At 46.9% G+C, this 26,917-nt stretch overlaps 1 long non-coding RNA gene across 2 annotated transcripts in view; it reads left to right on the top strand.

Annotated features, from left to right (window-relative positions):
- Positions 1 to 26,917, top strand: part of LOC121817627 (uncharacterized) — a 186,070-nt gene that overhangs the window by 70,831 nt on the left and 88,322 nt on the right. Inside the window, exon 1 of one of the 2 annotated variants that reach the window (XR_009599912.1) lies at positions 20,269 to 20,389. The exons of the other annotated variant lie outside the window; for it this stretch is intronic. This is a non-coding gene — a long non-coding RNA (uncharacterized LOC121817627). Of the gene's footprint in view, positions 1 to 20,268; positions 20,390 to 26,917 lie in introns of those variants that run through there. 2 annotated transcript variants of the gene reach the window in all.

Here is a 26,917-nt window from a genome sequence, read left to right as displayed (position 1 = left end):
ATGAAGATCAGTCAGTCACAGTTATACATATGTCCCCTCCTTCTGGAAACCCCCTCCCATCTCTCTCTCTACCCCACCGCTCTAGGTTGTCATGGAGCACTGGGCTGAGCTCCCTCTGGCACACAGCAAATTCCCACTCTATCTAGTTTGCATATGGTAATGTATATGTTTCCATGCCGCCCCCTCCTTCCCCACAAGTGTCCACAAGTTTGTTCTCTGTATCTGCATCTCCACTACTACCCTGCAAATGAGTTCATCAGTGCCATCCTTCTAGATTCCATACATATGCGTTAATATACAATATTTGTCTTTCTCTTTCTGACTTACTTCACTCTGTATAATAGGCTCTAGGTTCATCCACCTCATTACGCTGACTTAAATGCATTCTTTTTTATAGCTGAGTAACATTCCATTGTATATATGTACCACAATTTCTGTATCCATTCATTTGTCGATGGACATCTAGGTTGCTTCCGTGTCCTAGCTATTGTAAAAAGTGCTGCAATGAATATTGGGGTACATGAGTCTTTTTCAATTATGGTTTCCTCAGGCGTATGGCTCATATTCTGGGCATATGCCCAGTAGTGGGATTGTTGGGTCATGTGTTATTTCCATTCCTAATTTTTTAAGGAATCTCTATACTGTTCTCCATAGTAGCTATATCAACTTACATTCAGTATGGCTTTTTTTCTTGTCTAATTGTTGTCCAATGTATGATTTTGCTTGAACTGTATCCATAATGGGGCTCCCTATAAGCACAGCGCCCACCCTGGGGCCTGGTACTTAGTGAGTGCTTAACAAATATTGAATGATTAGATGAATCAATGAGCAACCTCTCCAGCCAAGGCAAAGCTCACCACCTCCCATGCTGCCTGCAGCGTGTGCCCCAGAGAACAGATGTATTTCCTTTAACTGTAACCAGCTATGACTCTTGCCAGTAGGTGCTCCATATGTCTCCTCTGGGCCCAGGATCGCTAGTAACAGTGGGACAATTAGAAGCAGAGTGATCCCAAATCATCTTGACTGATCATCTTGGAGATGCAATAGATGGAATGTTGGGTGACAGACTGAATATACTTTTGCCGTGGTGTGTTGAATGTTTTCCCTGGTAGCTCAGCTGGTAAAAAAATCTGCCTGCAATGCAGGAGACCCTGGTTCCATTCCTGGGTCAGGAAGATCCGCTAGAGAAGGGATAGGTTACACACTCCAGTATTCTTGAGCTTCCCTGGTGTCTCAGCTGGTAAAGAATCCATCTGTGGGAGGGGCGGGTGGAGAAAGCCAGGAACTGGGGTTTGCAGGGGGAAAGGACTTGGGTGAACTTGTGGAGGCCATGTGTGAATGGCACTGGGACAGCCCTCCTGAGAGGATGCCTCCTGTGTGTGTGTGTGTGTGTGTGTGTGTGTGTGTGTGTGTGTGTGTGTGTGTGTTAGTCATCAGTCATGTCTGACTCTGCGACTCCATGGACTGTAGCCGGCTAGACTCCTCTGTCCATGGGATTTCCCAGGCAAGAGTTCTGGAGTGGGCTGCCATTCCTTTTACCAGGGGAAGCCCCCTGTGTGAGTAGGGGGCTCAGCTCTCACAGAGGCGAGCCCCCATCCTGCACGCAGGCTCATGCTCACCCCAGGTGGAGCCATGGAGAAAGACACTTTCCTTGCAGTGCCAAGCTTCTCCAGTGCCCCATGTCAGGGGTTAAAAAGGCCCTTGCTACATTTCCCATATAAGAGCCAATCCTCCTTCACTCTGAAACGTCATCAAAAGTGGGCTTGCAGATGGTAAGATGCCAAGGAGCTTTGCTCTGAGGTGGCTGTGATTGCTACAAACCAGTTCATTTCAATTGAGCCGAAGTTTATGCAGCCAGCTGTATCCACATCCAGGGAAGTACACTGACCACATACTTCCCATGAGCTTCTTTGCAGGGCCCTGAGAGTTAGCGTCCCGTCACATTTGTTGCACCCCTGGTGCCTTACTTGCCCCCCCCCCACTTCCTGCTCTCCTCCTTTCTACACCAAAGGACCCATGCAGCTGGACCACCAGCTGGGCCTCTAGAAGGCCTTCTGGGGTGGAGGGGAGTCATCACCATGGGGTGACTTTGCTGCAGCTGGAGGGTAGCTGCCATTAGGGGTGGTGAGGGCATGAGCAGCTCATTCAGTCTGGTTCAAGGTTGCAGGAGGTCAATGTGACCAGGGCTGGATGACCGCACCAGGCTCTGGCCATTGATTCGTCTTCATTTTCTCCCCAAATGTCAACATAGCAAAACACAGGCAAGGGAAGAGTGTAGAGAACTGGGAAGATAGGGACTGTGAGTTTGGGTTTTGTCTTGAAAAGGAAATGGCTTGTACTCTGCCCCTTGGTGCCCTGAAAGGTTGACTACAGGCCACTCAAGTCCTTCTCTCCCACATCTCCAGCAGGGCCTCCTAATCTGGGGTCACTGAATGTTGCATGGGATTTGGGAAGCCTGTGAACACCTGAAATGGCATGTAATGTGTGTGCATGTGTGTGTGTGTGTGCGTTTTCTTGGGGAGAGGCCTGAAGCTTTCATCAGATTCTCAAAGAGGTCAGTGGTTCCCAAAGGGTTAAGAAACACTGACGATTTGTCTACTGAAGCAGAAAATTGTTCTCGGGAAGCTTGGCTGGAGAGTTGCTTATCTAAGGACAGAGCTTTATCTTGGAGATGAGTGGAAATAAGGTACTGGAGCCAGGGGACTTCTTAGAGTCATTTGGCCTATCTCCTTGGGCCTCAGAACTCTTACTGGGTGGTGTTTGAGAGTTCTTGTCACACTCACCTTTTCCTAAATTTTTATTACTTTTACCCTTTATTGCTTAGTTACTAAAGCAAAACAAAATAAAAAATGTCAACTTACCTCAAGAGAATGGGAAGAGAAGCCACGGACTGAAAGAAAAATGTTTGCAAAGGACACATCTGATAAAGAACTACTTAAAATAGTCCAGGAACTCTTAAAACTCAACAAGCAGAAAATGAACAACCTGATTAAAAAAAGGAGAAACCTTGAACAGACACCTTACCAACGAAGATATAAAAGGCAAAGAAGCATATGTAAATATGCACTACCTCATACATCATCAGGGAAATGCAAATTTAAACAACAATGAGATACTATTACACACGTATGAAAATGGCCCAAATCCAAAACACTGACAATGCCAAATGCTGGTGAGGATTTGGTGCAATAGGAACTCTCATTCATTACTGGTGGGGATGCAAAATGGTATAAGCACTTTGGACAATAAGTTGGCAGTTTCTTATCAAGCTAAATACACTCTCTCACCATATGATCCAGCAATCATGCTCCCAGAGTTGTTGAAAACCTATATTCACACAAAAACCTGCACGTGGATGTTTATGGCAGCTTTATTCATAGCTGCCAAAAATCTGGAGGCAACCAGGATGCCCTTCAGTAGGTGACTGGATAAACTGTGCTATAGCCAGACAGTGGAATATTATTCAGCACAAAAAAGAAAATGAGCTACCAAGTTATGAAACGACATGGAGAAAACGGAAATGCGTATCACCAAGTGAAAGAAGCCAGACCGAAAAGGCTAAATATTATGTGATTCTGATTATACGGTATCACGAGCTTCCCTGTGGCTCAGATGGTAGAGAATCTACTTGCAATGAAGGAGACCTGGGTTCAGTCCCTAGGTCAGGAATATCCCCTGGAGAAGGGAATGGCAACCCACTCCAGTATACTTGCCTGGAGAATCCCATGGACAGAGGAGCCTGGTGGGCTACAGTCCATGGGGTCGCAAAGAGTCAGACACAACTGAGTGACTAACACATACTATATCGTGGGAAAGGAAAACTATGAGACAGTGAAAAGATCAGTGATTGCCAAAGGGTGAGGAGAGATGAATAGACAGGATTTTTAGAGCAGGGTATACAGAGTATACTCTGTATTTTAGCCCACTTTAGAATCTCCTGGTAGGTCTGTTAAAACATCAGTTACGGGGCCTGTATCCCTGGAGTTTCTGATTCAGTAGGTCTAGGGCAGACCCCCAAGAATGTGTTTTTCTAACACATTCCCAGGTGATGACAATGTTGTTGGTCTAGAAATCACACTTTGAGAACCACTGTTCTTAACCAGACATTTCAATATTTTAATAACTTGCGTGGGCTTCCCAGGTGGCGCTAGTGGTAAAGAACCTGAGAGCCAGTGCAGGAGACATAAGAGATGTGGGTTCGACCCCTGAATCGGGAAGATTCCCTGGAAGAGGGCATGGCAGCCCACTCCAGTATTCTTGCCTGGAGAATCCCATGGACAGGGGAGCCTGGCAGGCTACAGTCCATTGGGTCGCAAAGAGTCAGACATGACTGAAGCAACTTAGCATGCACACAATAACTTGCACACACCTAGTTGAATATCAGGCTTGGGAGTAAGAAATACTTTCACCTCCGCATTACAGATAGGCAAACAGAGACTTAGAGAGGTGAAGTAACTTGCTATGGATCATGCATCCAGGGGATGAGACAGGAGCTCCTGAATTCAGTCTTCCTGACTCCAGAAAGCAGCACTCTCCCAGGGACCTCAGAGCCAGCAGAGATCTGGGCAGGTGGCTGACCGTGTCTGGGAACCCCCAGGTCTGTGGCAGGCTGGAGGTGAAGCCAGAGGCAGTCTGGAGCCCTGCCCACCCTCGAGGGTGTTCTTGCTCTCTCCGTTAGCCTAGGGAACACTCCTGATTCCTGAGCGGTTTGGCACTTGCTTCCCCAGGCCCCCTCCCTCCCAGGCAGCAGCTGCGAAGTTGATGAATTACCCTAAACTGTGATGCCTCCTCGGGAGCCTGTTCCAGGGTGTGCTGTGATGGCTTCCCGAGAAGGCGACAGCCATGTGGTCTGCAAACGAGCCTCTTGCTCCCTCGCTCAGCACAGCAGCTGCTCGGAGGCAGAGTGGGCCCTGAGAGGCCCCTCAGGGGAGCCTATTAGAGCCACAATGCTGAGAAAAGCACAGCAGAGATGCTCCATTAAATCTGATGGGGGGCCCTCTTAACAATGGGACCAGCCCCAGGAGTCCCAGCTAGGCTGCATCCTGCCTCAGTCTCCAGACTGGCTCGCCCTCTCTGTGCTGCTCCTGTCTCTTCCCAAAGGAGATTCGGGCCTGAGTGACTCTGAGTTGCTGTCTGGAGTTGATAAGAATGTGGGTGGACAGGTGTGTTGAGAGCCCAGGTGGGGAGCAAACCAGAGGGAGATGCGCTCTACACTGCCTGGGCAGGGTAAGAGGGGATGAGGGGGGATGGGCATGGTGTTCACTGTGGGTCGTGATGCTGATGAGGATGCAGGATGCTCTGGGAAAGAGGAGCCCCAGTTCTGGACCTTGCATTTTAGAGGGTCTCACTTTTCCAGTCACGACCTTCACGAAAAGGGCAAGGAATCCTTGTGCCATGAGACTATATCTATACAAGCCCCATGACTCCCTTTCTTTGCCATACTTCAGGTACTTGGGAACCTGCAATTCTCTGCTCAAATGTCCCCAAGCCTGCTTATAGCCTCTGCATAACTTCTACCCCAGTGCATCTTTTAAAGAGTGGGGTGCATCATTGGCAGGCGTGCAGAGATCTTGGGCTTGGGGCTGGATGTCTGTGTGTGTGAGGTCCCCTGACGGTGAGTCAAAACCCAGTATGGGAAGAGGAGGAGCCAGTCTGGTGGGTAGAAGTCATCTTTCCCCATAGCTCTATGTACTAGAGCAGAACTCCAAGGAGCCTGAAAATTCTAGACTTAAACTTCCCAGGCTTATGAAGGGATAATTGTCAAGGATAGAGTGGATTTTTTTTTTTTTTTAATCTCACATTGTGTTAGCCTGATTTATAACTTTTAACTACCTTGTTCTTGGCCCTGTAAGTGTTAGGGGTGTGTCCAAGTGAAGGTGATGATGAGAATAAGCTCCCAAGGTCTCCCTGAAGCAGCCAGGCCAAGTGCCATGATTTTAGACTATCACACACAGTGTCAGGGAAAAGGGTGAAATTGGGTAATCCTCCAAGGCCTGAGGAAACACTCACTTGTCTTCTGGGATGAGAATGATGACAGGGGTGCTGATGAGCTGGCAGGAGCCCTGTGACTCACGGTCTTGTGAGGAAAAGGCCCTAATCTAGTTACGCCCTCCTTGATGTTTGACCTTGACCTTGGCCACATTGTTGGCCCAAAGTTCTCTCCCTTTCTAATCTGGTGCTTTTGTCTTTTGCCTTTGCTAGCTGTTCTCCCTGAGCACCCTCCATTCTCGCCCCACCCAGATAAACCGTGAATTGTGCAATCCCCCTCAGGAGGGAGCCTGGTACCAAGGGAGGAAGACCCTTTCTCTTACCTGGGGGCCCCCTCGTGGTAAAGACCTCTGCTGAACCTGGCGGGGTTAAGAGCAGTGCTACCAGAGGGTTTATTTAGGAGGCGGAGTAGAAAAGAGAGTCCACCCTTGTGATTTCCAGGCAAAGAGTGGGAGAAGAGGAGAGAACGTGAGACGTCCCTTCTGACATTTAGCAGAAACCAAACGTGTGTTTGAAGGCCTTGGATTATGGTCACAATCTTGATGTAAATCTCTAACATCTCCTCCTCTGTGTCTCTACCGATCTGTCTCTGTTTCTATCACGCACCGCCCCCCCCCCGCCCCCCCCGTTCATTTTTAACTAAAGGTGGAATTTTAGCGTACTACTGAATGCCAACTGTATTCTATTTGTCTTTTTAGACAAATAGGCATCACCCATTCAATGGGCATGAACGGGGGCAAACCCCATGAGCTGGTGAGGGACAGGGCGTCCTGGCCTGCTGCGTCTCATGGTGTCGCGAAGAGTCGAACACGACTTTGTGACTGAACAACAAACCAGCTGTATTCTAGGCGGCGTGCTGTTATTACCTTGCTTAGTTCTTACGAGAACGCTGTGAAGAACGCCCGCCTCCCCCCGCAGCCCCGCCTATTTTATAAAGGAGAAACAGACTTTCAGAGGTGAAACAATTGGCCCGAGGGCACAGAGCTCAGAAACGGTAGAGCTGGGGCCCACGTGTATGTCACCTGACTTCGAGTTTAGTGTTTTGTGCTGTTGTCACTGAGGGAAGATTATCCCTAGGTGCTTTTTTTTTTTTCCTTTAAATCAGAAAGGAGAAATGCTGCCGGGAGTGTTAGCTTATCTCTCTCCGCCAGCATTCCCAGGGGTCCTGGCTCCCGGCTCCGAGGAGGGAGCTGGCAGCCGGGCAGCATCTCTCGCGGAGCTGCCTGCAGACTCCCCATCTGCTCACGCAGCGCCTTGCCACCCGCTCTGCTGTCTGGGTGTGCCTGGAGTCAGACTGCACAGGCCGGCTTTGACAAAGCGACAGAAGCTGTAAAAACAGCTGTTTGACATTCCCTGCTGCTTTTAAAAACAGAACAACCAACAAAGAGGTTGAGTGAATACAGAGAGTACCCTTGTTTTCACGTGGATGAAAACAGTTTTACTTAGAGAATATTCATTTTCCTCTTTCCTTCCTCTGGTCCCTAATTATTTACCTACCCAGTCATTCCCCGAACCCTCTGCCCCATCTCTTTTCCTCTACCCTCTCCTCCCTCCCTCCCTCCTATCTTCTCTCTTTCCTTCCATCAAAAATATCTCCCTTCTTCTGTGTCTTTTTTCAACCTAAATTTTCTTCTCTCCAAGGGCAATGTTTAGCTATTTCTCTGGGCTCCTAGTATTTTGTATCTTCTATGCTTTTGTTTTATTAATTCTTCTCTGTAAGCTTTGGGCACATCTCATCCCAAACATAGTTTGATGAATTCCAGTGTATTTTATTTATTTTTTCCTTAATATACATTTTTTATTGGAGTACAGTTGACTTATCATGTTTCAGGTACACAGCAAGATGACTCAGTTATATATATACACAAATATTATTTTTGAGATTATTTCCCATATAGGTTGTTATAAGATTTTGACTATAGTTCCCTGTGTTATACAATCAGTGTTACTTTTATGATATCCAAGGTGTCTTCAGTTAGCCCAAGGTGGGGCAGGAGATTCTAAAGCAAAATGCACCAAGCCTTCAATCAGCATTTAATTAATTTATTTTTTTTTCCTGCAACTCAGTTTATTTTTTTTCTTTTTTTTCTTTTTTTTTTAGTTTTTTATTTTTTAAATTTTAAAATCTTTAATTCTTACATGCATTCCCAAACATGAACCCCCCTCCCACCTCCCTCCCCATAACACCTCTCTGGGTCAGCATTTAATTTAGATAAAGCGAAGCATGCATGAAAGTGTGCATGAAAGCACAGGCTGGCTGGAGTGAGTGGTCCCTCCTGTCACTTCTGTCACCTCCACCCGCAGAAGCTGGGATAGTTGCTCTTATTTTCAGGCTTTCACTTTGGGATTGTTGATGAGGATGCAGGATGCTCTGGACTGTGCTTCCTTCATGGTTCAAAAATATCTTCCTGTCCAACCAGCTGTTCCTCACACAGACTCTTCTTCCTTATAGGGAGAGGGGTTCCAGATTTCAAGGTACCCATAGACAGGAATAGGTAAATCCCATCCTAGGCACTTAGCTGAACAATTCAATGCAGTTTGGCCAAGCTTAACATGCAAGGTGGGCTTTTACATTATGTGGTCAACCTTGGTCCCTGGAATCACTGGGCTCCTCTTCTGGAATCCAAGTCTTCATGTCTACGCAGGCTGTCTGCTCCCCTGGAGTCCTTTTAGGGTCCCTTGAATATTTTCTCTTCATGTCTGTGCCCTTCATTAAATGCAACTAGTGCCGTCCCCTAACCTTCTCTCCCTTTCCAATCCCTTCTTTCCTATATTCTATCCAGACAAAGGTGTTCCCTTCAACTGTCATCTTCCTGATTGCTCACTGCAACTTATTCTCTATGGTTTCTGATCCCTTGTTCTAGTTATCTTCTCTCCTAAACGGATAAAAAGTTTCCTTTCTCTTTATCCTGTTTTACATCCTGTTGTCTATTATCCATCAAACCCCCCATGGTTCCTCTCAGACGTGGCATTGCAGGAGTTGGTGTGTGTGTGACCCCGTGTGTAAAATGACCTTGAGTCTGCAATGAGAAATGCCTATGATTGCTTCTGGAATGGACAACGCAGGCAGATCTATGGATTACAGGCTTTCTACTCCTTCTTCCCTGAGTTGGATCTTCAAATATACCAGTCACAAGGTGGAGGAGCTTTGAGTGTCTCTGTTGATCCCTGCATTGGGGAGAGAAAGTGGTGGCTGCAGGCAGGTAGAGTGTCTAAAAGAGCCCAGGGAAGGCTGAGCTATCCATTTACAGACATTTCTTCAACCTCACCAATCAGACAAGTCTTTCCTCCTTCTCTGGGAAAGGAATCAGAAGGAAGTAGAAAGAGGATGAGAAGGCTTTTGCTGTTTCCCCCGAGGATAGAGTGGAGGGCTTTCTTCCTATGGACATGTGAGGTGTAGGCAATAACTAACCACTGAACATTTGGTCATTGTACAGGGAATAGAAAAGGGCGGCATAGAAGCCAGTTGTGATAGCATGTCACAATTCCTGAGAGACTGGGAATATGTGGTGTCTTCCCCTAACATTTTCATGGTTCAGACAAGAGTAGAAATTAAGGTCTTCCAGTTTGCCTTTGTGCTCTTCCCCTTCATCCCTCACCGTTTTGCCCACTTGTCTGAGCTCTGTCCATACCTTCTCCCAACAGTATCTTTTTACCCACCCCTTAGGCCTGGGTGTGTGCATATTGGTGGCACTGTACATCCTTGGGAATATGGGCCTGGAGACGAGGTCTATGAGGGACAGAGAGTTCCAGTGTCCTAGACACTCAGAATGTTGCCTGGAAGGGAGATAATAGAATCCTGGTGGGCATGTCTCTTAGCCCTATGGTTTCCTCATCTTGTGGGGAGGGCCATTACCAGGAGGAGGAATGGGCATCAGAGGTCTCTACATGGCGGGGCTAAGAGCAGAGGCCCTGGTCACCCAGGTTCAAGGGTAGGACTGTGCATACCCAATAAATTTGATTTACCCTACACTCATCACTCAGGGTTTTACTAACTTCCTTTTCCTGGAGATATTCCTTTCAGGAGATGACAAGGACAGAACTGTAACCATATGCAGGATTGGAGACCTAAGACCTTTTATTTAGTTTTATCACCTTTCTGATTCTAGCCAAGAATGTGTCGTGATTCCAGAATACACTCAGCAACAATGTGTTAGATCTATTCTAGTTTCTGCATTGATTCACAATGAATAAAAATTAAGTTGGTACTAAATTTTATGGACTCTTAAAAAAATTCCTCCTTTTTTGAGCTTTAACTAGATAGTGCCTGTGAGACCCAAAGGTAGCTTTTAATTAGCATCTTACTTCTGCAAAGAGAAGAACCTTGTTAGTTGCCCAGCAACCTCCGATTGTAACCTTCTCTCACCCTGCAGCAAGACTCCAAGTTCATGACTATGCATTTTCTACCCATCTTTTAGGGATCCCTTCAAGGTCCACTTTTATTAGAAAGCCTACCCAGGTCATTGTGGCCCTAACTCTCCTTGTGTGACCTCCCATTTATGTGCTAAAATAGAACATCCTTCACCCTCACCCCCATCTCAGGTTGTCTTGTGTTAGTGATGAACTCTCCACGTCTGCTTTCTGTCTTCCTACTAGGTTCTCCAGATAAGTAATTTGAGGGTAGAGTAAACATCTCAAGAGGTCCTTATTAATCATGTGACTTTCCTTATATTTTAATGGGTTCCCAAGTATGAATAAAGGAGAGAAGTGAGAGAATTAAAGCACCAAGTAGCAGTTACTCACATCACTTACAGGGTGTGGAGGAAGTTGTTCTCTGGTGTGATGGCTCTCTAGCTTCAGTGGTCCTCAGACTCACCGAGCTACTTGTGAAAACACAGGTGCTCAGCCATACTGACTCAGAGTCTCCTAGGGATCCTGGTGCCAAGATTTGAGAATAACTTTCCAGGTATGAGGGCTTCGCTTGTGGATCAGCTGGTAAAAATTGCCTGAAGTGCAGAAGGCCTGGGTTTGCTCCCTGGGTTGGGAAGATCCCCTGGAGAAGGGAAAGGCTACCCACTCTAGTATTCTCCTGGAGAATCCCATGCGGTCACAAAGAATCGGACATGACTGAGTGACTTTCAGTTTCCAGGCGCATGACTTGCAAAACCAGCTCTGCAGACAACAAATATTATATGATATTTTTTAAAAACAAACTTTTTTTTTAAAGTAAAAGATGTTTCCTAATGAATGTTGAAAAATACATACAGAATACATTCTAAAGACAAGACATACCCACATGTACACACAAACATTGTATCTAATAAGAATACTCACAAATGTCAAATGCAAAATAGGCTATTTAATTTGAGCTGGTAGGTTTCATTCATTTATAATTAATCCTAGGTTTATTTTCAGCTCTGATCTGTCTGCGTTTCACCTTCCTACCTGTCTTCTAGATCTCCGCTCTTTGACCATTTTGCTCATTTACTGTTATATTTTTATAGCTTCGGGGAACACGCTTGAGTCCCTGGGTGAGGCTTCCTCACTCTGGTGGTTTAGGATTCCACCTACTGCCCAAGTGTTTGTCTTGACATATAGGACTATCCTTACACTTAACTCCTTCAATCAGGGTTTAAGAGGCACAGTCAAACATTTAAAATAGCCTCATGATTTTCTATACTTATTTAAAATCCAAAGTGTAAAGTAAACAAATAAATATATGCCTTTTTCCATATCCCAACTGACTCAAAATATCCTTTAGACATTGCAGACAAGATTCAAAAGGTACCTGTGAAGTTGAAAAAACATGGTGAGTTTAGAATGCACATAACTCATCCACTATGAGTTTGTGAATGTAGTTCCAGTGAGTTTAGACCAGTTTGCAAATCTCCTCAAGAAACAAGGATGTCTCCCATATTCTCCCAAATTAAAATGTGAGGAAGAGTCGTAGAATTAATGGCAACATGTTTAAAGTGATGTTGTCAGACAGGAGGTTTGTCCGAGTCTTTGCAACCCCATGGACTATACAGTCCAAGGAATTCTCTAGGCTAGAACACTGGAGTGGGTATCCTTTCCCTTCTCCAGGGGATCTTCCCAACCTAGGGATCGAACCTAGGTCTCCTGCATTGCGGGCAGATTCTTTACCAGCTGAGCCACCAGGGAAGCCCAAGAATACTGGCCTGGGTAGCCTATCCCTTCCCCAGGGGATCTTCCCAACCCAGGAACTGAACTGAGGTCTCCTGCATTGCAGGTGGATTCTTTACCAGCTGAGCTACCAGATACAAAGGAACCCCAAATAAGACTTATCTCAGCACGTGCATCTGCTATTCCATTGCCTTTGTAGGTATATTCTTAGAATAGAGAAGGGCTACACTCAAATAGAATATATGTTCCAGAACAGGATAAAACCTCTAATAGAAAATTTCAGATTCAAATTCTTTACTTGGTTTCTTGTTTTAAAAGTTTTTATTGGAATAGAATTTTTTGTACTCTACTTAGTTTTGTACTAAGTAAGTTTTGACTTCATTCTACATATACCTATATCCACTCCTTTTAGATTCTTTTCCCATTTAGGCTATCACAGAATATTGAGTAGAGTTCCCTCTGCTAATACAGTAGGTTCTAGTTATACACTTGGCTTCTTAACCCGGCCCTATGGGTTTCATTTCATTTATATTTTGTCTCAGGCTTCTTGCTCCTCACTCATTTTTCTGCACTTTTGTAATTATTCTGGTTATCCGTTGCTTTAACTTCTGTTCTGAGATTGGCCTTTGGGACTAGTTTCAATATAAAAATTCAGCCTCTTAGAAACAGACAGTAGAATGGTGGTCGCCAGGGGCTGGGAGGTGGGGGAAACAGGGAGAGTTGGGTCAAAGGGTACAAACTCCCAGTTACAAGATGAATAAGTTCTGAGACTCTAATGTACAGTGTGGTGGCTGCAGTGACTAATATTGCACTGTATTGCATATTTGAATTTTGCTGAGTACACTTGAAATTTGGTGAGATCTTAAGCATTCTCAGGTGGTGCCTGGTGGTAGAGTCCACCTGCTCAACGCAGGAGACACAAGAGACCCGGGTTCGATCCCTGGGTCGGGAAGATCCCCTGGAGGAGAAAATGGCAACCCACTCCAGTATTCTTGTCTAGAAAATCCAATGGACAGAGGGGCCTTGTGGGCTACAGTCCATGGGGTTGCAAAGAGTCGGACACAACTGAGCGTGCATATGCTTAAGTGTTCTCATCAAAGCAAGAGGAAAAAAGTAAAAAGGTAACTATAAATGTAACTACGTGAGGGGATGGATGCATTAATTAACTTTTAATTAATGATTAATGGTTGTGGGAATCATTTCATAATGTGGACATATATCAGGTCATCATGTTTTACACTTTGAGTCTGTTACAACTTTGTTAATTATACCTCAGTAAAGCCTTCACCCACGAAGTATGGTTCTAGTGTCTCCCTTTGCCCTGGTTTCCCACCCACCACACAGCAGCTGTCGGCCAAGCTCATGTGAAGAGCGGCTCTTTGGAGTCTCTTGGGAAGAATGCAAGGTGGTCAGCTTTTACTTTCAGTTCTAGAAGTGTAAACCTTTTGAGAGCTGAGCATGCCTTTGCATTCTCTGGGCAAGGAATACAAGGAGGAGAGCCCCATTTGGAAGCAAGTGTTGGCCACACTTCATCATGAACAGCCATGTACTGATCTTCTCCCCAATCACCAGATAGGAAACAGTTTACAGAGGCTCAGGAACTTGTAGGTCTAATTAGAAAACAAGAAGCAAGGCGGACAGGGCCAGTTGGATAAGAACATAATAGCAAGTATTTAAAAATAATAAATAATTATTATCACTGTTGTGGTGGTTCAGTCACTAAGCTGTGTCTGACTCTTGTGACTCCATGGACTGTAGCCTGCCAGGTTCCTCTGGCCATGGGATTTCCTAGGCAAGAATACTGGAGTGTGTTGCCATTTCCTTCTCCAGGGAATCTTCCTGACCCAGGAATTGAACCCAGAGCTCCTGCATTGCAGGTAGATTTTTTACTGACTGAGCTACAAGGGAGAGGAATCAATTATTATCACTAATAAAGATGTATTTAAAAACATTAACCCAACTTTGTTCTATGCATTTTCACATATATTAGCTCTCAAGAAATCCTAGAAGATAGGCACTAATATCATCATCACTGAAACGCAGAGTGGCAGAGCAGCCTCCCTAAGTTCACACAGCTGCTAGGTAGCAGCACTGGGACTCCAACTCTGATTCCAGAGTCCACATTTTTGACCAATATGTTGTACTGTCTTCTGTGTACTGTGGAGTAGAGAAAAGCAGACATTCAGAGTTGTGACAGGCCTAGGGATTAGCCAACCTAGATACTGGGTTTAGAATACCAAGACCAGATCAGACCCCAACAGACAGCTGGGCTGATGCTGCCAAAATGCTCCCTGCCCTGGAGCCAAGATGGGCCCTGGAGCGAAGAAGGCCTGAGGCCATAGGTGAAGAACAACAGTGCCTGGGACAGATCTGGGAAGGATATAAGCCACTTCAACTGAATCTTGTACTAAACAGCTGCTGTGTAATTTGATTGACTGCTTGAAACCAGAGTTCAAAAATCTCAAGGGCAGCGCCAACATCTCTATTAAAAAGGGGTTTGCAGAGGACAATCAGTTTTAGCAGAGGAGGCAGACTAGGGGACGGTTCTTGGAGCTATGTTGAACAGTAAGTCCTGGTTCTACTTTACATTGTATATTTCTTTGGTGTAGCTTGAGGTCTGATGGAGATTTGGAGAGACTAAAGTTCCTTCCTCAAGCTATTCCCTGGTCTGCCCTGATGTGAGCTGGGTGTGGCTGTTATTAATGTGTTTCCAAGTTCAGTTGTGGAAGTAGCGTAATGGCAAGCTCGCCCTCTCAGACATGTACAAGTCACGCAGTCCTGGAACCTCAGAATTCTAGAGCTTCTCTTCTGAGAAGCAGGGGAATGGCTAGCTTGTTCCCGGCTGGGGAACCTACCAGGAGGAGCTGAGGAATCTTCACTCTGGGATGGGAGTGTGCTTAGTGATCAAGAGCGGATAAAATTCCATTAGAGGTAAATGTTGTCAGACAGCAGGCTGGAAAGATATATTTTAAGCTGAGAAATTACTTAATAAATTCAGACCAACACTCTGTGACATTTCCCACAAGACTTTAATGCTGTTTACAAATTCCAGAGAACACCCTGAGTCGTTTCTGGCATAGGCTTATGATTTATTTCAAAGGAAAATGGGACAGAGTGTGTGGGTTTGTGTTTAATGTGAAAAGGGATTTGGAGATGAAAAGTCAACTGGCATGAAAGATTGCAGGGCAAATGCAAAGTAGCAAAGCCTGTGGGTGGCCTTGGAGCATGTAATAGGGTATTGAGAAAGGAAGAGCCTCTCACCATTCCAGTGATAATCAAACAGTTCCATTTGCACAGGCCAATGGTGCTTTAAAGAGGATGGGTTTGGAGGGAACACTAGATCCGGGGTTTCTGAAGCACTTCAATCCCAGACACTTTCAAGAACAGGCAGAACTTCTGCCCTAAGGAGGGAGGCCAGACAGTTCATTCTCCACCCAAGTTGACATTTAGAGGACATGACCTTCATCTGCAGTGAGATGCACTTAAGTGAGGTAGGGCAGGGAAGGCAGTTCTAAAGAAAATAAGACCTTGGGCCAAGGACATGAAGGAAGACCTGGGAGCAAGCTTTCCATGTCTGATGCTCTGTGTTTCTTGGGAACACAGGGATGCATAGTGTGACCTGTGACTTCATCTCTGTGTGGCATAGAGATCACACACGGGTCAGGGAAGGGGACATACCCCCAGTCAGCTGCTGAAGTGGTCCAGGGGACAGAGGGTTCAGTACCGGGTGCTGAGGGAGGCAGCCAGTGAAGCCACGCTGGGTGGGAGGAGACACAATGAAGAAGGATCTTCTTTCTCCTTTTCTGCCTCTTCTCTTTTCCTCAGGAAACTCCCAGGCCCATTCATCTTGCTTGCCATCGAGTATGTGGTTTGAATGGGAAACGAGAACACTGACATCCCCCATCTCTCTTGAAAAAAAAAAAAATGACATTCCATTTGATTTTGGAAAATACACAATATTCCACTTATAAAATATTCAATCACTGTCATTAATCCTCCCGCCTGGGCTGGCCCTGCCCCACTTAGGCACGAGCTGTAGACTTTGGCTGTGGCTGCAGGCCCAGAAACCACTCAGACTTCTCTGGTGTGGACGGTATCATTAGAGGCTTGAGGGTCCTCTGTTCTGAGAGTTGAACTTTCCAGGGTGGGAGTCTGGGTCTGCAGGGGCTTTCAAAGCAACCTCTAGACTTAAAGGCAAAAGGCTCCAATTGACCCGGCCTCCTGTGACTGGGCTGAGGATTTATAGAGAAGTTCTGGGCCTTGACAAATTAATTCCTGTTAATGTAACAAAGGGTAACAGCTCCAGAAGTCCTATCCACTGTCCAAAGCCCAAATGCCAGAAGAAGTGGGCCAGCTTTCCCCTCCTGGGTTGGCCTGCCATTCTTTTTCTCCTTCTTCAAGCTTTTCTGTCACTCTTTCCTCTTTTGTTATTGTTCCCCCCACCTTACTGTTTCAATATTTATTTATTTATTGTTAACAAATTAGTCATGGAATCCCAACATGTCAGAGCATGATGGCACTCTAGGAAATACCAAGTCCAAGCCCCTGATTTGACAAGGGATGAAATGCAGGCCCAGAAAGGGGAATTGTTTTGCCCAAAGCTTCAAATCAGCAACTTCTCTTCTATCCCCCATGCCTTCTTTCCAGAGGAGTCCCTTTGCCAGGAACCTAGGCTTGTTAGCTGGGGACAGCAATCCCAGCTTGGCCTCCTTAGGGTGCCCCCCAGGAACCTGCTGCACTCTCAGATGAGCAGCTGAGCCCTAAGGTGGAGCGAGCTGACAGATGGCCAATCCTTTCCAGCTCCTGGGACAGTTTTCCAGGATTACCTTGTTTTCTACTAAAAGACTCTTCTTGTCAAAGCCTCATTTTCCTGCCCAGACTCTCAGCTCTCTGTGTATCAGAGAGCCCTCTTGGTTTCGTATCTTGGGCCATACTAGACCACCTCCTCTAGGACTCACCCCAGGATGGATGGTCTCTATACTGGGCTCAGGGCTCTGTCCTCCTTCCCCTCTAACCCCCAGGGCACTCCTCCCCTCCTGCTCTCACTCTGCCTGCCCAAGGCACCACTCAGATTTCACCGGGGCTCTAGACTGACTCGGATTTGGCATTTGGTTAATATTCCTCAGGAGCTGTTAGAAGGATCTTCAAGCTTAAAAAAGTAGAGAGAAGGGAGATGTTCTCCTCTGGGGGAGGGTGGGGATAGCGCTTTGGTCCACCTGACTCTCCCTGAGCTCCAGGGAGAGCCTGACAGTCATGTTGCAACGTTCCCTTCACTGTTGGAGAGACTGCCTGGGACTGGATAGGGAGGAGTGTGTGGGTGACTGTCTTTAGCACCCAGCTACAGGTCCGGGCTCTTGCTAAGGGTGAGGACATCTTCTATGGGGCAGGCTGGACAGATATCCCTGATGCCCTCCCTTCCACATCCCTTCGGGTTTCTCCCAAGGCCACCTGAGCCCAGGAGTCCTAGGGCCTGGGGTTGGGGTCAGCCCAGAATCACAGTGTTAGGCGGATCTTAGGAGTCATCACCTTCAGGCCAAGGACAAGGAGCCTGAAGGGCAGGACTAGGAAGTTACTCCGAGTCCTGCAGTGTGTTGGTGATACAGCCAGAGTGCAAGGGACACCCTTTTTTCCTGGGTGTAAGGGCCCATCACCAACACTGCCTCCAGGAGCGTCCCAGCAGCTCTGGGAGGCCAGCAGAACAGCAGAACACCTCATTTTCTCGGAAGTGGAAAGAGGCTAGCTCTGCGAGACGGGCAGAACAGGGAGGTCGCCTCATTTTCTCAAATGTGGAAAGAGTCCTGTCAGTGCTCTGAGACCAGAATTCTTGGTCCTGCTTGGGTTGCAGTGCTGCTCAGAGAGGTGCTGAGGGATGGGGAAGCTGTAGGTGTGGGCTCCAGGCCAGCACTACCAAGCCTTCTCTGGGGGTAGCTCTGTCCCTTTCTGTAGCCCAGGGTTTCGGCCACCACAAGGACATGTGTACCAAGCGGGCAGTTTAGCTGAAACTATGAAGTCCTTTCAGTCATGGAAAGGACCAAGAGGGGCACTGTATTTTGCATCCTATAAAGGGGCTGAAGATGAAGAAGGGAACGGGGTGGTTTGGGCAGAGGAAGGCCTGACTGCGGATGCACACGGTATTCAGTTTTGCTCTGTTTCCCTCCTCTTCCTTTCAGTGTTGTAATTCCATGATTCTAAGATAAAACATTCTCTTTTCTGATTATAACCTTTCTAATGAAGAGTTTGAGCTAGTGGCTCCAAGAAAAAAAAAATCATAGGAGCTATTTGACTCTCCATCTGCACATTACTCAACTGATGTTGGGATCGAAAAAAGTGGCTGGAATCCACAATCCGCTTGGGTTGTTCACTTGAAACTACCCATCTACCAATGGGCATCCCCCAAGGCCTGGTCAGTGAGCCCCTGAAGAGTCACAGGTAACTTGAAAAACATTCCAGCAAGAACAAAGCTAAAGCTAAATAAGCCAAGTGGCCAGGACAGAGCTTCTCACTTATCACAGAGAGATAATTGTCGGTTCTGGCTTTGTCCTAATACCGCCAGCAGCCTTCCCCCACAACGCCCCCCACTGCCGCCACATCCTCTAATGACGAGGGGAGCGATTGATGTGATCCTGCTAATGAGCGCTTATGGATTGCTGGGGTGAGGGCAGAGCTGGGCCTTCCACAACAAACCTTTTCCTTCTGGAAGCAGCCCTTGTCCTAACACTGGCTCTGGGCTTCCTGTGATGCCCATTCATAAATGATTCAGGCCCTGCTTTTCACAGAGAATTAAACCTCTGTTTCTCCTTCCTCCACTCGGGGGCACGAATGGCAGCCCGATGCTGGGATTTAACCACCAGTAAAGCTTTCAGGTTCAAGAATAATAAGTCGGCAGTGTAAAGAGCACACAAATCCCACATCCAACCAGCAACAGTTGTCAGTGTGGCCGGGGCTCTGTGGGGGTGGGGGCGGGGGAGACGATGCTGCCAAGGGCCTATCTGGGGGCTTTTTGGGAGAAGGTACCCTGCCCCTTTCAGAGGTACAGCAGAGAGGTGGCCCTGCTAGGCTCCTGGGATGCAGCTTTCTAAATTCTTTATGAGCATAGGGCCGGCTGACTTGATCACTTCCAGGAAGGTCAGACACCTCCCAGGGCTGGCGGTCTCAAAGCCAGGCCACGGAGAAGGACTCTTGCTGTGCTGCCACCTCCCGCAGTTGAGGGGAAGCAGTGCCCATTCCTCAAGGCCTGCGTATATGTTCCTGCTGCCACCGGGAGGCTGGAATCCCGTTTCTCCGGCTTCTGTGAGTCTGAAATACTGTGCTTCTCAGTGGCCTTGTAAATCTCAGTCATCACTCATGGTCCAGCCTGGACCCTTTGTAAAGCTTTCTCCAACACTCTAGCCCAGTTTTCAGAAGCCCCAGTGGTAGTAAATTTCTATGTCCTGTAGTAATAATGGCGATGATATAGCGACAATAATCATGATAGCAGCCAACATTTCCTAAGCACACACTTGGAGCCAAGTTCTCGGCTAAGTGCTCTTCTGTATGAACTTGGGCCTGTCCTCAGAATAACCTTAGGAAGGGGGTCGTGACAGTGAGAAAGTGGAGGCACTCCTTGATTTTGGTTTTGTGTGTGTGCGTGTGTGTGTGTGTGTGTGTGTGTGTAGTTCTTCTTCCCTCTACTGAACTCTCCAAGGGGATGGGGTGTATTATGCGGCATGAATGGTGAATGTTTGGGCTCTGCTAGACAAGAGCGGATGAAACCTCATAGCAGCAGCACAAGCGAGTCAGTGTTCCGCCGTTTTCCCCATGAGGTTCAGAGAGGTAGAGCAAGCTGCTGACTGACCTCAGGTCACACAGATTCTAAGTGCCACAGTTGGACGTGGACTATGGCTATCTTGTTTCTTCTATAAGCTGGTGACTGGATGCACAATCCTACTACAACTTACCAGGTATATGACCTTGGGCTTAACCTCTCTCCGTTTCAGTTTCATCTTTTGAAAAATGGTAGGTAGAAATACCTGATCTAAAGTTGTGGTGAGGAATGAATGAGATAAATGCATCTATGGAGCTTACGGGGGCTTCCTATTTGGTGCTAGTGGTAAAGAACTGCCAGTGCAAGAGATGTGAGACATGGATTTGATCCTTAGGTTGGGAAGATCCCTGAGAAGATGGTATGGTAACTCACCCCAGTATTCTTGCCTGCAGAATCCCATGGACAGAGGATCCTGGCAGGCTACAGTCCATAGGATCACAGAGTTGGATACAGCTGAAGTGACTTAGCGTGCATGCATACACATGGAGCTTAGAACAGCATCTCTGACACACAGTAAGCAATAAATATTGGTTACTATTATCATTCTCAGTGTAACACAGCAAATATTTAATGAACACCTTTGACTCTGGTTGGGGCCCTGTCTTAGGGGCTTCTTTGCTTTATTCCTCTTTTTCACTCTCCACGGTGCCTTGAAAAACGTCAAACACAGAGTAGCTGATCAGCATGTTTTCTGATGGATTTTTGCAATATAGAAGAGCTCTTCTGCCTATTATTGCGAATGTTTCCATCTGCCAACATGTATCTTTCTTTTCCTCCCTCTTGCACCTGATTTGGGAAGAACCAATGGCTGTGTGACCATTCAAAGACCTGATTCTGGGAGGCAGGTGACCAGGGTCTTTAGGTTCTAAAATAACTTTGACCTTGTTACGTTACTTCCACCTTTGCACTTCTCAGGTTTGGCTTAGGTGGTGTCTCAGGTCCCTTGTAAGCTTCAATTCCTAGAGAAAGTGAATGTTAAGGGAGAGGAGACCTTGCAAAGCTCCCCAGTTCTTAGCACTGGGATCTCAGTTGTAGAACGTGGAAGCTACTTTAAATAGTTTTCAATTGAGAAAGAGAATAAACGGGTGTAAAAAAAATCTCTCAGTCACGGGGTCAGCCCATCACTCTGCTCCTAGCCACGACCATGCCCATGCTGGCCACACTCTGCCTGCCCCCTTTCCTTTTGTAACCCCAGCCCAGATTGAAGAAGGATTCTGTGACTATGTGTATGCGCACATGTGTGAAGTAGTTACTTCGAGAAAACCCAGGTTGCTGAATTGGCCGTTGGCAGCTTTGGCTACAACTATTGGGAAGAAAAAACTGCAAGTATTTAAAATTCACTGGATTTGGCTAACGTTGATCCAATTGTTGGATTGCCTTCCAGGGAGCCTGCTGTGTGTGTATCTGATGTGTGTGTGTGTAGTGGGGGAGGGTTGTGTGGTGGAGGGAACAGTCAAACCACATGCTTCATCTGAGCAAATGGATAACGCAACCTGGCTCTGTCCAGGAAGTTGAGTAGAAAAATCAGGGCAGAAAGTTGATATTGCTCAGGTGAGAGGGAAGGAGGGGGTCTCTCCATCGTAGACACTTGAGGTTTTTCATCCAGGTGTGTTGCCATGCAGAGAGGAAGCAGAGCCACAAGAAAGCTCTCCAGGAGCTTCCGAGACTCTGCAGCTGCAGTGCTCACCTGGGAAGCCGGAGTTGGAATCACACGACAGGAAAAGGGAGCACATGCAGTCTCTCTTAGGAATTTGGGAGAAATGATATGACTGCCTAACTTCTTCTCCTGCTCTCTTGGGAGTTGCTGATTTTCAGTTCTCTTCAAAATGCTTTCCCAAGAGAAAAGGTCTGCTCATACTCTGAATTGTTACTGTTGTTGTTTAGTCTCTCAGTTGTGTCCAACTCTCGTGACTCCATGGACCAGCCTGCTGGGCTCCTCTGTCCATGGGATTTCCCAGGCAAGAATACTGGAGTGGGTTGCCATTTCCTTCTCCAGGGGACCATCCCGACCCAGGGATCGAACCTGTGACTCCTGCATTGGCAGGCAGATTCTTTATCACTGAGCCACCAGGGAAGCCCATATTCTGAGTTAGCTGCTACTAAATCCTTGGTTGAAAAGGCTGTGGATGTACCTGGCCAAATATGAGAGAAGGACATGGGAGGATTGAGGGTGGGAAGAAGTCTTCCTCCTACTTTGCTGAGGGCAGGAGCATCCCAAGGGCAGCTGGACCTTTTTGTCTCTCCAGTCTGAATTTGTACTTTATCCTAAGGCTTTGTATCCTGAAGAGTGCATTGAAACGATGTCTCTAAGAGTTGCCTTGTACCTGCTGAAACATGGCAACGAGTTGGCAGGGCAAAGTCCTGCTGTGGAAATCTGACTAAGGGATGGTTTGAATTTCTGAAGTTCTCCTGTCACATGCTTGGAGTACACCTTGTTCCAGCAGGTGGGGCCTGGGTTGTGAGACTTCCTTCCCCTTAGCAGGGATCGTGGGGCTGCAGAAGGGAGTGGGAGAGAGAAGGGTGAAATCTGGGAAGTTTGTGAACTGGCAGCTCTAGCTCTCTAGTGTAGGCTAGAGAATCTGCAACAGCAGACCTAGGGGCACCTTCTGAACCAGTTTAGATGAGCAGGGTCAGCTCCAGGGCCCATCTTATTTCTCTGAGAAACCTTCCAGAAAGCCTTGGCACTGCCCTCAGCACTGGTACATCCCTCAGGCTTGGCCTTTACCATTTTATATGGAAATGACTTGACCCTGTGTCTCCCCAACCAAACTGAGGGATCCCTGAGGGACTGCGTCTCCCTTACCCTACATCTCTGTGCCTGGCAGGTGCAAGAAGTCAGTCAATCAAACTGAAGCATAACACACAGCGGACACAACACAAAGGCTGTCTTCTTGCCCTTCTGAACATTTTCACAGTTGACTTCTGACTCTGTGACTGAAGACCATTCACTTTGAGGATGCCCTTGTCAGCTTGTACCTGTCCCCTCCTGCCTTTCTGCCCCGTAGCCCCTCAGTCTCCTGGCCTGGGCTCAAGGAAGGAGGCCTAATGGAGCTGAGTGTACCTATGCTCCATGTAAAAATTCCAAGCCAATAGGGAGCCCTCCGGGGGACCATCCACTCTGGGGCGTTGCCCTCCATTAGCTTGCATTGCTGAGAGCTGGCTGTGGAGCCCCACTCTCCCACCCCCCTCCCTCATGATGAACCCCAGCTCAGATGGAACAAGGCAGAGCCACTGGGCTAAGAAATTATCTCTGATTCTTGCCAAGGAAGGAAAGCAGGAGCAGGAGCCTCTTCCTTGGGGGTGAATTATTTAATCACTTGTCTTTCCCCTGAATCAGTGCAACTAGTGAACATCTTTTGCCTCTTCCTTCTTTTGCCTCTGTCCGTCAGCCTCTTACTCAAATTTCCTCTTCCAGTTCTTGTGCCCTCCCCAATGTCATCAGTGACTTACCTGGGCAAAGCTGGCTCACACTGCAACCCAGCTCTCATCTTCCTCTTCTCCTCATCTTTCCCCCACCCCAGCCTCTCTCCCCTCTGCATCACAATCAGCCTGTTCTGGAGTGATACCAGCTCTGAGGACTGTAAGTGCCAGTACCTGCTCCTGTCACATTAAGGGAAGGCCCTCGAGCTACCTCTAAGAGGGAGACTTCAGAACAAGGAGGTGGGGCCCGGTGGAGAGAGAGGGGAGCAGCAAAGTCATTTGTCATGGCTAAATGGAAATTCATTGCTATAACCCAAGGGTTATAGAAAAGCTTCAGCCACGCTGGCAAAGAGAACAGGAACTCCAGCAATTGCTAGAAAAACTAGCTACTGCCCCAAATCAATCTATTGGCTGGTGGTTCTTATTTCTAAGATGTGGGGGCACTAGGTTCCCTGGTTGCTCTGGCGCCTGGGTAGCCTGAGGTCAGATGGCATGAAGAACTGGGCTACCATCTCTCTGACACCCCTTTAGGTATCAGCTCTGGGTAGTTAGTGGCCAGGGGTCAAGTGGAAGTTCTTCTGCCTGCCTCTTCCCCTTTCTGTAGGCTGAGGCAAACCCTCCCTGGCCATGGTGCTGGCATCAGGGGAGCTCCATCAACAAACCTGGATGGTGTTCGCTAACTGCCCTATACTTCCCTAGACACCCTGGGGGATGTGAAAGTGTGCGCTGTGTCTCCACCCCTCATACTGTTGCCATCTAGTTGAGGAAAGAATACTAACCCAATGACTGAAGTTGAGAGGACATAAGGTCTTGAGTGTGCAAAATAGGAGTGTGAAAAAGAGAGGGATCCAGCTGACGTAAGGAGTCCATTAATGGATGAATTGGATAGTAACTTACAAAGTGCTTTTATAGAAATTTACCTTATTTTGGTTATTCTGATTCTTATGCCAACATTTCTGTTGTAGACAGGCATTATTTCACCATTTTAAAGATGGTGCAGCTGAGGTTGAGAAAATGTAAGCCGTAAGTTGATTTGATCACCAGTGTGATTTTGAGTTCCCTATTCCTTTCATCATATTGTGTCAAGGATTTAAAGGAGACAAGACTCCAGGTAAGTAGGATTTACATTAATGAAAAGTAAAGAATATGAAAATTCAAGGAGAAATGGCATGAGCAGGATGTATGCTTGGCATATAGCAGAGGCTTAAGAGTGCTGAGTGAAGGAATAAATATACAAACGAATTCAAGAATGCCGCACATCCTGGGATGGGAAGGAGATGGAGAGGGGAGCCGTTGAGTCATTTTAATGGAAATTTATTGCTCTAATCCCGGGGCTAGAGAAAGGCTTTTCTAGTATCCAGGGCATGTACTGCAGAACAGCTGGGGAGAAAGCTGAATGAGTGGGGTGTGGCTGGAGTGTGGAGTCTTGGGGACCCAGGCAGAGGAGTTTGGGCTGATATGAGAGGCCCAGAGAGAGCCACTGAGGTTCTGGAACTCTCTTACATTTCCCCTGAAAGCAAGAGAGTGATGCCTACCTCTACATGTCCATTCCTAGCAAGATGGCCTAGCCAGGGGCACAGTGGCACAGAGATCAGACCACGGCACTAACAGTTTGAAGATGGCAGTTCTGAGCCCAGATCTGTAGTGTCTGGGCCCTGGGCGAACCTAAGAAAGTCTCCGAACTCCCCTGTTCGTCAGAGCTCAGCTGACATGCCACCTCTCTGACACGCCGCTTAAGTCAGGCCTCCGTCATACTTTACTTCATGGCCCCTCTGCTTCTCCCCTGTGGCACTGACCACAGTTGTGATTGCTTGTCTGATTGCTACAGGTCCAGGAGCTGTACCTGTCATGTTCAGTGCTGACTCCTTAGCTCTGAGCGTGGGACTGAGAATAGTCTCAAGAAATAATGGCTTAATGAATGAATGGATTTGTTGAATGGGTATAATAAAGTTAACTAACTTACAGAGCGGTTGGGAGGATCAGCGGTCATCTCGTAAGTTCTTTGTAAAGCACTAGGTAAGTGGCAAGGTGATTGTTATTGGGACCTGGATAAAGACCATGTCAAGAGTCTGGAGGCAGGACGGTCCTCCAGTGTCAGTCATCTAGGGGGATGTGAGGGTGGAGAGGGGTTGAGAGGGTGTGACATTTGGAAGAAAGAATGACAATGTACAGCGCTCAACTGTCCATACATACAGTGGAGGAGAGGAAAACTCTTCAGGTTTGCAGCCAGAACGACTAAGAGAATGGAATTGTCTTGCAGGAAGATAGTGGGCAGGCGAGGAGAGTCCCGTTTCTCAGGGGCTCTGCTGACCTCTCCCTCTCCAAAACTTCGACTGTTCCTCCCTGTCTTCCCCTTTTGTACTACCTCTGTCCCATCTGTCTTTCTTGTTGTTGTTCCGTTGCTCAGTTACTCCTAGCTCTTTGTGACCTCATGGACGACAGCATGCCAGGCTTCCCTGTTCTTCATCTTCCAGAGCTTGCTCAAACTCATGTCCCTTGAGTCGGTGATGCCATCCAGCCATCTCATCCTCTGTCATTCCCTTCTCCTTCTGCCTTCAATCTTTCCCAGCATCAGGGTCTTTTCTAATGAGTGCTCTTTGTACCAAGTGGCCAAAGTATTGGAACTTCAGCTTCAGCATCAGTCCTTCCAATGAATATTCAGGATTGATTTCCTTTAGGATTGACTGGTTTGACCTCCTTGCAGTCCAAGGGACCACAAGAGTCTTCTCCACAGTTCAAAAGCATCAGTTCTTTGGTGCTCAGCCTTCTTTATGGTCCAACTCTCACATCCATACATGACTACTGGAAAAACCATAGCTTTGACTAGACAGACTTTTGTGGGCAAACTAGTATCTCTGCTTCTTATTGTGCCGTCTAGTTTGGTCATAGCTTTTCTTCCAAGGAGCAAGCATCTTTTAATTTCTGGCTGCAGTCACCATCTGCAGTGATTTTGGAGCCTAAGAAAATAAAGCCTGTCACTATTTCCATTGTTTCCCTGTCTATTTGCCATGAAATGATGGGACCTGACGCCATGATGTTTGTTTTTTGAATGTTGAGTTTTGAGCCAGCTTTTTCGCTCTCCTCTTTCACCTTCATCAAGAGGCTCTTTAGTTCTTCTTCACTTTCTGCCATAAGGGTGGTGTCACCTGCATATCTGAGGTTATTGATATTTCTCCCAGCAATCTTGATTCAGGCTTGTGCTTCATCTAGCCTGGCAATTCACGTGATGTACTCTGCATTTAAGTTAAATGAGCATGGTCACAATATACAGTCTTGACGTACTTCTTTCCCAATTTGGAACCAGTCCATTGTTTCATGTCTGATTCTAACTGTTGCTTCTTGACCTGCATACAGGTTTCTCAGGAGGCAGGTAAGGTGGTCTGGTATTCCCATCTTTTTCAGAAGTTTCCATATCTGTCTTTGACTCCCTATCATTCTCTGTCTTGGTGTTCCTTTGTCTTTCTTTATATTTTTTAGCCTTTGTCCCTCCCTGCCTCTGACCTTGCTCTGAGCCTACTACTGGATTGGCCAAAAAGTTCGTTTGAGATTTCCCATAAGATGTTATGAAAAAACTCAAACAAACTTTCTGGCCAACCCAATATGCTGTCTAACATCTTCCTC

The sequence above is a fragment of the Ovis aries genome, chromosome 1 (assembly GCF_016772045.2).
Source record: "Ovis aries strain OAR_USU_Benz2616 breed Rambouillet chromosome 1, ARS-UI_Ramb_v3.0, whole genome shotgun sequence".
Lineage (NCBI taxonomy): Eukaryota > Metazoa > Chordata > Mammalia > Artiodactyla > Bovidae > Ovis > Ovis aries.
The sequence above is the reverse complement of the archived record's forward strand: the minus strand, read 5'-3'. Positions and strand labels throughout refer to the sequence as shown.